Genomic DNA, 12,405 nt, shown 5'->3' with positions numbered 1-12,405 from the left:
AGCTCTGTTGGGAAGCCTGAAGCAGACATTTCTTCCTCTTGCTTCTCCCTCTCCATCAAATTGGATCAGCATCGACCTATGAACCCTGTGCAAACCTAATAAAAGATGTCAGTGGCCAGCGATAGAAAAGAGCGCCCTGTGACGCTCCTTCCAGGTTCCCACGAGTCAAGGTTCTGCAGAGTTTGGGAGCTTTGAACATTATTGGATAATCAATTTTGCCCAACTATGTCTCCACAGAGCCCATATATTTCTGCCATTTCCAGAATCAAGTGTGGGGGAAGTGTGACAACAGTTCTCAGGAAATCGTTGGGTCCTGTTGATTTTTTTTTTTTTTTCTCTCTGGGAGCCACCTGCTGCCTTCTAAGCCCCCCTGTGAAGGGCTTTCCTGGAGCAAATCTTAAATGCTGCTGACCTCCGTGGAGACAGGGTGCGTACAGAAGTGAGGCAGACCCTCACCTGAACCCAGTGGTGCAATTCCCACGCTGTTCCTGCCAGGCAATCTGTGGATTAGCCATCTACCAACCCGCATTTCCAAGAGAGCAGCCACATGGCTCCCCGAGGACCTGGAGGAGAGATGTCCCTTCTACTCTCTGGGCCTCAGCCCAGCTCAGTCACAAGCAGTGGGACCTCAGGAAAGTCCCCTGTTCTCTGGATTGGAAGGTCCTTCACTCTCAAATCGTGGGTGGGAGGGAGGGGGATCGGGTGTAATAAGCTCCAAGGACTCTTCCTACTGTTCTTCTTTATGGTTCTATGAATTCTAATACCCATGACTTGAAAAAAAAAAAAAAGAACTATTTAAAGAAAAATCCCTGAAAATCACTGTGCTGCAAGCTTTGATTTCTCAGAACTGCTCAGGGAGGGAGAGAACATCGGGATGCCTCAAGGTGGTGGGTGTGTGTTCTTCTTCTTTTTTTTTTCTTTTTTTACACTCCAGTGAATCAATCTTTCCAGAGAGTATGAAATGAAAATCTGCCACCTTGCAGTAAAATTAGAGCTGGCATCGCTGTCTTTAAAAGAAAGAAAGAAAAAAGAAAGAAAGAAAAAAAAAAGGCAGTCCTGGAAAAATTATGACCAGCTGCCTGCTGGATTTGCCCTGCCGAGGAGGTGCCTTGTGACACAGTTTACGACCCCGAGGATTACTGTGGTCTCGATGCTATCATCTTAATTGCAAGAGCAGGGCTGCAGCCAGCGGGTCCCCGGGTCTCTGTGTGCTGGCGACTTGACGTGCCTAGCTCTCAACCTGACAAATTCCTTTCTCTCGCTCGACCTGTTCCAAATTACTTTGTGGAGGCTGCCGGCTTCCTGGGGACTACTGACTGGCTTTTTCTTTCCCTTCCTTCCTAAGATGGGGTTGTGGAAGTCCACAAAGGAGGTGGCAGGAGGGATCAGGACAATGGGTTCTCTGCAGGGGGCAGGGGAGGCTGGGAGAGGAGGCCCTGTCTTTCTGGGCCAGGAGCTGGTGAAATACCACACTGGGGTCTGAGCACACATTGTTGGCAGAGCTGGGTTTGGACCTCAGGTTTGGGATGAAGGGGCTCCAGCATCTCAGGAGCCCAGCATCCCTGGGCCAGGGGTAGTGTAGGCTGGGGGGCTCGGCTTGGAGAGGAATTGTGGAGAAGAGGAAGCCAGGAAATGCGGGTCTTGAACCAGACTACGAAGTCCCATCCCCATCGCCACAACTTACTTGTGCTGCAACCGTCTGTGGGAAAGTAGCCTTCCTGCTTGGGGTCTCAGTTTCCCAATTGTAAAAAGTCAGGATTCGGGGTCAGAACTGAGGTTGCAAACTCGTAGCCCCTGAGGTCTGGCTTATCCAAGATGTTTTGTTTGGCCCGAATGGTGCTTTCTAACCAGGACATTTCATAGTTAAAAAGAAAAAAGAAAAGAAAAAATTGTTTTTTTTTTTCTTGAAAAAATCAGGAGACATGAAAAATAGGTCCATTTACAAAAAGTGGCCATTGGAAATTGATCACTGGAAACCAATCTGCTTATCCTGAAATTCACCTGGGTCAAGAGACTCAGAATAGACAAGGCGGTCTTGAAGGGAAATGGTGTCAGAGGATGCACACTTCCTGGATTCAAAAGTTGCTACAAAGGTACAGCCATTAGAACAGGGTGGCACTGTCAAGGAGGGACATCAGTCGATGGCCTAGAACTGAGGGTCCACAAATAACCTTCACTTACACGGTCAAGGGCACCATTTTCAACCAGGAAGCCAGCAGAACAAAAGGGGGGCAAGGAAAGAGTGTTTTCAACAAATAGAGATGGGCAACTCCAAATCTGAATGAGAAAGAAGGGATTTTGGTCCCTAACTTATACCACATACCACGTTAACGCAAAATCCACCAAAGACCTAAGTGTAAGAGCTAAAACCTTTAAACTCTTAGAAAAAAATACATGTTTTCCTTGTAAGCTTAGACCTGGCAAAATTTCTTAGATATGACAGAACACCAAAGTATCAAAAGAAAAACTGGACTTAATTAAAATGAAATATTTATTTTTTTGTGTGTGTTGGAAATGATACCATTAAGAAAGAAAAGCGACAACAAGAGAATGGTAAAGAATATTCGTAAATCTCATGTTTGATAAGGGGCTCATCTTTAGAATATATAATGAAGTCTTTTAGTTCAATAATAAAAGAATAACCTAGTGGAAAAATAAGCAAAAGATCCAAGTGGATATTTCACCAAAGAAGACACACCAATGGCCAATAGACACCGTAAAGGTCTCTCCACATCTTTGGTCTTTAAGAAAATGCAAATTGGAACCACAATGAGATGCCACTTCTTGCCCCCTGGGATGGCTAAAATAAAGAAGACAGGTGTTGACAGAAGCGGAGAAACTAGAACTCTTCACCTCATCACTTTGGAAAACAGAAAAGAGTTCCATGCAGAGCTATGCCTGGGTATGTCAGCAAGAGAAACGAAGCCAGGTCCCCACAACACCTGATGCACAAATGACCAGGGCAGCCTATTCACAAGAGGCAGGAAGAGAAAACAAGGCAAAGTATCCACCAACTAATGAGTGCAAGAATAAGATGTAGGATGTCCACATCATCGAATGTTATCTGATGATAAATGTGAATGATGTTCTGACTCCGCTACCACGTGGATGAAACTTGAAAACATTATGGGAAGTCCAAGGAGCCAGTCACCATTTATTCAATGATTTTACTGAAGTGAGCAGAACAGGCAAATGTACAGAGACAGAAGATGGTTTGGGGTTACCTTCGGCTGGCGACCGTGGTTGGAAGGAATGCAGAGTGACTGCTAACGAGCATAAGGTTTCTTTTTGGGGCGACAAACATGTTCTAAAATTAGATTGTGGTGATTACTACACACATCTGTTAATTTGCTAAAAAAAAAAAAATTCAATTGAAAGCTTTAGATGGGTGAGTTCTATGGTATGTGAATTATATGTCAATAAAACTACTTCCAAAAAATAATAATAATGAGTGGACTGAAGCAGGGGCATCTTTCTTCGGGTGGGACAAGTGCTCCTGGGGGGTCATGGAAGTCTTCCCCCTGGCGGTTCACCTACTGCAGTTACCTGCCTGCCCCTTGTCCACATCTGAGGACGCTGCCTGGCCCTCTTTCCCTGAGATCTATAGGAGTTGTTTTCCTTCCTAGACACACCCTCCTGGCTGCTGCGACCCTGCTGGATGGCCCTGGACACTTCCTTTCTCCGAGCTTCAGTTTCCCTATGGGTGTGGGGAGATGCTTGGACGTGCCGGTCACTCAGAGACTGTGGCCCTGGCCTTCTGCCTCGGGTACTCACCACCTCCTCTACCCCTTCTTAACTGACAGCCCCCGTGGGCTCTGGAGGGTACCCAGGGGTGGGAAGGGCCTGGGTAGGGGGACGGCATGCTGCCTGCAAAGGCAGCTGGGTGACTGCGGGCCATTCTGAGGGTGCCACCAGGACACACAGAGAGCAGAGCCTGCTGGGGAGCTGACCAGTTTCTCCCTGGCCACATGGCCAGGCGGGCCTCGACACAAGATGGAACACAGATGTGAGGCCACTGCGGTGGCCAGCTGGGGCTTCTTGGAGCAGAGACGCAGGAGGGGCTTCAGGGAGCTGAGCCCTCACGGTGCAGGGAAGGGAGGGTGGCCTCTCCCCCCCACGTTTCCCAGGAAAGTGAGAATCCAGTTGGGGTGAAGGGAACAGGGGTGAGGTAGGGAGGTGGGGGGGACCTTGCGGTGCCTGAAGAAGCCCTCCCTGTCCTCCCTGCCGGCAGCCACCATTTGGACCCCTTTCCCTGTTCCCTGACCACACGAGGGGACGGACTGTCAGGGTGGCTGCTGCTCTTGTTGCCTTTGCCCTTCTGGCCTGGGGCTTTCTTGCTGAGCAATGCACACCTGTGTGGCACTGAGTGTTAAACACAACACCTGCAAACCCCACCCACCCTGGGCCCAGTGGGAGGCAGGAACGAGGGCTGCAGTTGACGGTTCCTTCGAGGGAGCACTACGCCTGTGCTGGGGTGGCACAGGACTGAAGAGCTCAGTCCTCGTCTTCACGGAGCAGCGGGAGGAGGCCGAGTGGACTGGCTGTTGCTCAAGTTCAGCCGGAGCATGGGATCGGCCCGCCCCACCTCATCCCCCGCTGCCTCTTGGCTCCTGCAGCATGGGTGTGTTCCTGGGTGGCACGCTCCTTCCCGTCTCCACACCCATGTTTATGTGGTCATCCCCTCCTTCCCCAGACTCTTCCAATGCGTGTGTGGTGGGGGAGGGGTAAACGAGAGGCACAGTCAGGGGACAGAGGAGTGATCTGATTGAGGAACTCAAGGCTTTCTCTAGGCTGCAAACCCAAATACCTCAAGGGGCCAGGCAGGGCTGTGTCATCAGTGAGACAGGAGAGCGTGGTGCACATTAGGGTGGAGTGGGGTCTGTGGCAAACCAGAAGACACAGGCCCTGTTTTATGGGGGCAGCTGCTATTATTCCTCCCAAATGATCTCTTGTGAAAAGGTGCCTCCAGAAGCTATGATATTTTAATTAATGTTTTAATTTGAAGGTTTTGTTTTTTTCTGGGAGAAACTGGAAATCTGTATTTGTGCATAAAGGGTAAGGATTTTTTTTTTTTTTTAATCTCATAGGTCCAATAGAGCTGATAGTGCTTTTAAAATTTTCACACGCAGGTCTAGGCTGTGGAGTTCCAGGTTGAGGCCTCTTTCCAGGTGGGAGCCTATAGGCTCCTGGGCACAGGAAGCTCTAAGAGGAAGTGGTCAAACCCACAAGCATCAGTGTGCCCCTCCGGGCACCTCCTGGGCTTCCCTTTTGTATCTTCTCTGAGGAGGAGTGGAGGGTGACCAGAGAGGGTGAGTAAGAGGGAGGCTGGGAGAAAATGCTAGATGTTGTATGTTTTGAGAGAGAGAAAGAGAGAGATGGAGGAAACATTAATGGAGTGGAATGATGTGACATTGATCCTGGTATAGTAGGCAGAGCATGGAACAGGAATCAAGGGCCCACAGCCCTCCCACGGGTTGAAACCAAGGTTTGGGGGCAGGTGGGTCAGCCACACTTTCTGTCCTACACAGGACAGGAAGATAGAAACAGGCTTGGAAAAAACACCCCTGTCTTGATACCTCTGCATTGTCCCAGGTACCACGCTGTGTTCCAGAGACGCCCACCATCCTTGGGGGCCCCTGGTTTTCCTGCAGCCTGGACAGGAAGAAGTCTCCCCAGGGAGGAAGGACGGGGGTGTTGAGCTGGGTATAAAATAACTGCCAGGATCCGTCATCTAGATGAAGGGAGTAGGGAGGGATTTAGGCCTCCAGCTGTTGAGGCCTGAGAGCAGGGTCTTCTGGAGTGGGGGTGGGCTTTGTCCAGAGCTCCTGTAGTATGTGGCATGGTGGCAGGAGTGGAGTGAATATTGGTGGGAAAGGAGTCTAGAAAGAGGCTTGGATCCCATCATGACTGGTTTAGATTCTGAGTGAGGGGCTTGCCAATAAGATCATGGTGGGTGGGTGAAGGGAAGCTGTCGCAGGCTCTGAAGACAGAAAAGGCCATGACATATTTGTTCACCCACTCATTCATTCATTCATTCATTCATTCATTCACAGACTCCATATCGAACATTGAGCCTCCAGCAGTGAGCAAGACACATCTACTCCTGCACCTGTGTGCTACCTTCTGGGGCAGGGAGGCCAGAATTCATGAAGGAATCAAGCCAGCCCCCTGCTGTGAGCACAGCAGTGACGAAAGAGGCCCTTGTGCGGGCGAGAGGAGGACAGCGACGCGGAGGAGACTGGAGGAGACTTGGGGACCCTGATGTGTGGATGAGCATGGATTCATCCCAGGTGCCCCCAGGCCTTTGCACTGCTTCGGTCAGGCCTGACCAGCCACTGTTCTGCTGCCCACTGTGAGCACAGCCTGCTGCCTTCTTAGGATCGGGTTTCCCCTCCATACAGTAAACAGCAGGCCAAGGTCCCCTCCAAAACCCTGTGCAGTCATCTTCCTGACACCTCAAGCCCCTCTGGCCTCCTAGCCGCCTTTGCCCTTCACCAGTCAAGGCTGCCCGTCTCTGAGGTGCTATCCCTGAGGAAGACCCCCTTGAGGGCTGAGGGGAGCCTGAGGATTTGGGTGCTCTAATTTGGATCTTGAATGTCTCCCAAAGACTCACAGGCTCAGGGCTTGGCCCCCACCCTGTGGCACTATCCGAAGGTGGAAGAACTTCTTAGAGGTTTGGTTTAGTGGAAGGAAGTTAGGTCACTGGGCATGTGCACTTAAAGGGATATTGGGACCCCACCCCTTCCTCTCTCCCTTTGTTTCTTGGCCCCCACGAGGCGGACAGACCTCCTTTGTCACGTGCTCTATCACTTTGTACTGTGCTACCACAGGCCTAAAACTCGAGACAACCATGAACAGAAACCTCTGAAACTGTGAGCCAACATAAACCTTTCCTTCCTTTAAGTTGATTATCTCGGGTATTTTGTCTCAGTAACAGAAAGCTGATTAGCACAGGGGCTTAGGGAAGCTGGATCCTGGGACCCCTGCCCAGGATCAAGGGTCAAAGTGCTGAAACTGACAAATGTGGGCAGCCCAGTGACCTCTCACGTGGACATTCCATCCTTAACTTGCCATGTGGCAGCAGGCAAGAAGTCACACCCATCTCATCCGGGCCTCAGTTTCCTCACTTGTACGATGGAATCATTCCAGAGAAGTCTTTTCATTAATACTATGGAACTCTCTTTTTTTCCAAAGGAAATCTTATATGTGATCCTGATGTACAAACCAGATAAAAATCAGCGTGGCTCAGCTCATTGTGGTGGGCAAGGGGTCAGGATGCACCTGTTCCATGGGTCTGCCCCCCAGGGAGCCCAGGAGTGGATGAACTGGACGGATGATCTCAAGGTCCCAGGACAAACTGCAACACTGGTGCTGGGAGACATTTCTATGACTGTTTCAGGGCTGGGAATGATGGGACCCCACAACCCAGCTGGATGGGGGGGCCTGGAGACCCAGGGAAGGGAACAGTCTGTCCTGGTACCCACTGGCAGCTGCCTCTCCTGCTCGCAGTGCAGAGGACACAGGCTGGAGGGGCCTCTGGGAATAAAAAAATAGAAGGCTCTGTTCACCCACGTGTCCCTGCGGCTCTGGGGGGAACGTTCTGTCCTGTTTGGGCTCAGTGCCCCTCACTGATCCTCCACGGAGGAGGTGTTTTGGTGCTCAGAGGCCTCAAGACGCTGCAACCCACCCCACTCTCGATGGAATGCAGGAGGGGAGGGGACGGCCGAGGAGCCCAGAGCGGGCCTGACCAAGGCAACATCTTGAATTATTTTGCAAACATGCTGGGTCCACCCAAGCCCAGCACACATCTTGTCCCCAGCACCGTCTCCCGGGCTGTGTGGGCCCCTGTGTTCCTGGGCAAACACGCTCGCTCCGTCTGCGCGCGGGCTGCATTTGCAATTAGCTCATCAGGATGCTGTTCTCTAACAGCCCTTTGATGTCACGAGCCTCCTAAGCCGTCCCTTTGAAGCAGGACACCGTGTTTTGCCAGAAGTCAATGAGACGCCCTGGTAGAACAGAACGGTTTAATTCCCCCTCAGATACAGGCCGAGGAGGTTCCAACAGGCGGCCTCCCACGCCTGCTGTCCCAACCGGCCTGGGAGATGCCCGCCGCAGAGGCCTGGTCAGGGACCGGCCTGGAGGCTGGGACTGCGGTGGGAGCTCTGACCCCCTCCATCAGGCACTGCCTCTGCCCACCCCTGCATCCTTGGCCTCCTTTGCTGACTGCATTTCGATTTGCCTGTGACCCTGATTCCTGGGCTGGCTCTCACCCTGCCTGGCCGTGCCCTCTGTCTGGGACCTGGCGTCAGGCTCCGGCCCAGCCCAGCTTCCCCCTCCACCTCTGTGGCCTTGGACAGCTGGGTTTGGCTCACTGTGGACAGCCTAGTGGCCCTGCCAGCTCATGGCAACTCCATCCCTTATGTGTCCAGGAACCACTGTCCCAAGGCTGACCGGCGCCCCTACAGTGAGCCGACCCTCCCTGGGCTCCTGTCCAGCTGCCGACTCTCCCCGCAGGTCAGCTCCTGCACCTGCCCTGCTAATGCCGCTGCCTCCGGAGCCTGGCACACTCCCCTGCCCTTGGGGACTTGGAAAGAGGGTGGCTCCCTCATGTGTCCTCAGGACAGCTGTCTTTGTTGTTCACCAGGGCTGCTCCCCAAGGTGACACTGGGGAGTCCTGGTGACACCAGCATCCGCTACACAGGGTCAGACCAGTCCAAGCACTGCCCTCACTGACCTGCCCTCACTGCTGCTGGGAGCTGTCCTTGGAGTCCTGGCCGACAGACAGCCAGTCGTCCCCATCATGCAAGCGAGGATCAGAGCAGAGTGGCTCAGACCCACTTGGACCCCGAGAGAGAAACCTTTGACAGTCCTTGTGCCATCGGGTGGCACATGCTCCTTGAATCCAAGCCACGTTGCCCTACAGGTGGAGACGTCCACAGTGCAGTTCTCTGGGTCCCGTGAATTCTGCATCCGTTGGTTCGTTCACCCAGAGAGACTTCAGGAGCCCCCAGGAGGTGCTGGGTGTGCGGAGACCAGCGGGCCCAGCTCCCCACTCTCCGCTCGGGTGGAAGGGACACCATGGTATATGAACCACAGGGAGCCACCCAGGAGGGACCAGAGCTAGCATGAAGACAGAACAGGGTGACAGGACAGGAAGCCCCAGGGGCCAGTGTGGGTGAGTGGTCCAGTACAGCTTTTCTGAGGATGTGGCATTTAAGCTGGGGCTTGGGCGAGGAGGAAGAGCCAGCCAAGGAGAGCTACGGAGGGAGAGCATTCCAGCAGCAGGGAGCAGCAACGTGGAGGCTGGGGCTGAGGAGGCGGCTGGAGGTCAATGACCAGGAAAGGGTCTGGTGGGCTGGAGTGAGGTGAGGGAGGAGGGAGGGAGGCGGGAGATGCTGGGGAAGCAGAGGTCGGAGGAGGGCCTCCTGCGCCAAGCCCACAGGTTGGGATTTATCCTGTGTGGGAAGGAATCCAACGTGGGGCTCAGGAAGTGGGGGGGCATGGTGTGGCCTATGCTTTTAGAAGGTCACACCAGTTGCCATGAGGCAAGGGCAGTATAGGCCGTGGCGAGGAAGGGCATTGTGACAGGAGAGACTGGGGTCAGATACAAGCTGGACAAGTCACCTGACTTTTCTCATCAGGTCAACAGAGACACCAGCACCTGGGCTGCAGTCACAGCAAGAGAGAACAGAAGCAGTAGACTAGATGGTGCCGGTGGGGTGTGGCCCAGGGCAGCGCTTGTCTGGCAGATGCAGGGCCCTGGGCTCAATGCTCAGCATGGCCAAAAACTCAGACCAAATAAAAACAGAACAAAACAAGAAAAGCCCCAAGCAAACCCAAAGCCAAACCCAAAGCCAAACCAACTCTACGTGGACCATGTGCTGAGGAGAACGGGGGCACGGAGGCAGCCCGGCTTTGACAGCTGCCAGGAAGCCAGGGTGCACGCAGCAGGGGCCTGCCCTGGGACCCACGGTCCTGCAGGGCGACTGTTTCCAAGCTCCAGACTCGGGAAGGTGCTGCCCAGGAAGGCTCGGGTGCTCTGTCCCCTGTTTAGCTCCTCATTCTGAGGCTCATGAGAGATCCTGGCCACTGGCCAAGACCGGCAAGCCTTGAGGACTGGCAGACTCTGGAGGGGACAGAAAGGACCCGGGCTTAGTGCAGTTGGTGACTCTGGCTTTGCTGTAAACTTTGGGGGGGCGGGGGCGGGTTACCAGGGATTGAACTCAGGGACCCTTGACCACTGAGCCACATCCCCAGCCCTAGTTTGCATTTTATTTAGAGACAGGGTCTCACTGAGTTGCTTAGTACCTCACTTCTGCTGAGGCTGGCTTTGAACTCAAAATCCTCCTGCCTCAGCCTGGGATTACAGGTGTGCACCATGCAGCCCAGCTTTTAAACTGCAGTTTTACCTGTAGGTCTGGAAGACCTGCCAGTCAGCTGCTCCCCCACCCCACAGCTTCATCCGCCTGGTGAGGCTTGGCAAAAGGGCCCAGTGGTGATTTGGGGTGGCTGGACTGAACCTGCACCTAGGGACAGGCACTGACTACAATTTTCTTCCTTTGGATTTTCTTATTAGACACTCATGCATTGCAAACAATTCACACACTGCTTATAGGGACAGATCGTCTGATAATGTCAGAGGGGCCCTGGGGTAGGAGCCTCACTCCCACCTTGGTTTTGCTGATGGTGAGGGTACGATCGGGGGCAAGTCTCGCTCTCCTCTGAGCCACAAAGGGCTCCGCACGTCCTTTTTCAGGAGTGTGGCTGCAGCAGCAGAACCACAGCCAAACTCTGAGCTAGGGATGCAGCGCCTGTGGGCTCCATGGATCATCGATGGTGGATTCAGCCTGGGGCTTGGGGAGGCAGGTGACTTTCGAGCACATTGGCCAGCCACTTGTAAAAGTTAATGGCTTCCAGGGAGCTCCGGGCACAGCGTTCCTGTCCTCCCAGGGGAAACTGAGGCTTCCAATGCAGGGAGGTTATGTGGCCGGGGCTGAGATCCCACTGAGGCAGACAGGCAATTGACTTCTCCCCAGCCCTGGACAGAGAGCACCGTGCCTGGTGCACAGCAGCTGCTTGAGGGAGCTGAACATTCAGAATCAAGTGCATTTACCTCTGGGCCACAATGGTGTAGTCCAGGCCTGGCTTGGCCCTCCAAAAACAAACAAGTCAAGTGCACAGATACACCTGGACAATTGCAGATTCATGCTGATTGCTCAGTCCACTTTTTACTGAATCCACTGCTTAGATTTTGTCTTTAGCCTTCACAGTCCCTCAACACACTTGCCACACAAGATCAGACAGCAGTATGACAATGATGAAGAGCCCTATTGAGGTGACCAGGGTCTGATCCTAGCTCTTGAACTTGATGGGCTCTGTGACCCTGGGCAATTTACCTAACCTCTCTAATCACCATCTGCAAAATAGATACAAACATAACCCATAAAACTATCATCGCTGAGTAGCGTGTAAAACACTCCATGTGGCACCTGGCACATGGAAAGTCTTCAATTAAGGTTGGCTATTTATTCCACAATGTTCCACACATGTATTTCTACAACAGCCCTCAAAGTAAAGCACATTTAACCTGCAACTAAGTACTCGGGGTCTTTTTTCTTCATGAGACCCTGAGACTGGGAACAAGCAGGGTCCTCGGACTGGCCTTTGGGAGGCTGAGCTGGTTGGGGTTGGGTCTTTGTCTGAGGCGGGGGTGGTTAAGGGTGTGGCCTCCGGGGGCAGGGCTGGCAAGGTACAGTGAAAGGTCCCTGGGTGTCAAGAACTGGCTCGGCGCCCACAGCAGCCCCTTACCCTCTTGTCAGGCTGCAGAGGGACGGAGTGGCTGGCTTTTGTCTCTCTCCAGTGGTCTTTTATATGGAAAGATAACGAAGGACAATTAACATAGCAATTGGGAGCAACCTTTGATGCCCCTGGTAATTTCTTTGCCTTATAATTATGGCACAATCAGGGTTTTTCAAGCTCCCAATTATATCACGGTCAGACCCGGACACAGTCGGAAAGTGGACACTGTCACCAAGGCCAAGGGGACCCAAGGAAGGCAACAATCTGTGACCCCAAGGAAACCCGGGGTGGGGTAGGGCAGAAGGAAAGGTCCTGGTTGGAGGGTGAGACCCCTGCTGGGCGGCAGCCGGGCCAGCCTGGGAGCACGGCAGATGCACTGCTGGTAGAGGGGCCTGGGATGAGCATCTGGCCCAGCGCCGGCCCCTCCTGGAGGAGCAGGCTTGGCAGCCCTGCCCTTCCCACTTGGCACTCCCTGAACCAGAGCCTGCCCTGAGCTCCATCTGGGGGATCAGTGTCAGCCGGGCTGCTCCCTGTCTGCACCATCGCTAAGTCACCAAGACCAGAGACAAAGCCTGGCTCCTCAGGGGCCTCTGCCCCCACCCCCCG

The sequence above is a fragment of the Callospermophilus lateralis genome, chromosome 15 (assembly GCF_048772815.1).
Source record: "Callospermophilus lateralis isolate mCalLat2 chromosome 15, mCalLat2.hap1, whole genome shotgun sequence".
Lineage (NCBI taxonomy): Eukaryota > Metazoa > Chordata > Mammalia > Rodentia > Sciuridae > Callospermophilus > Callospermophilus lateralis.
The sequence above is the reverse complement of the archived record's forward strand: the minus strand, read 5'-3'. Positions refer to the sequence as shown.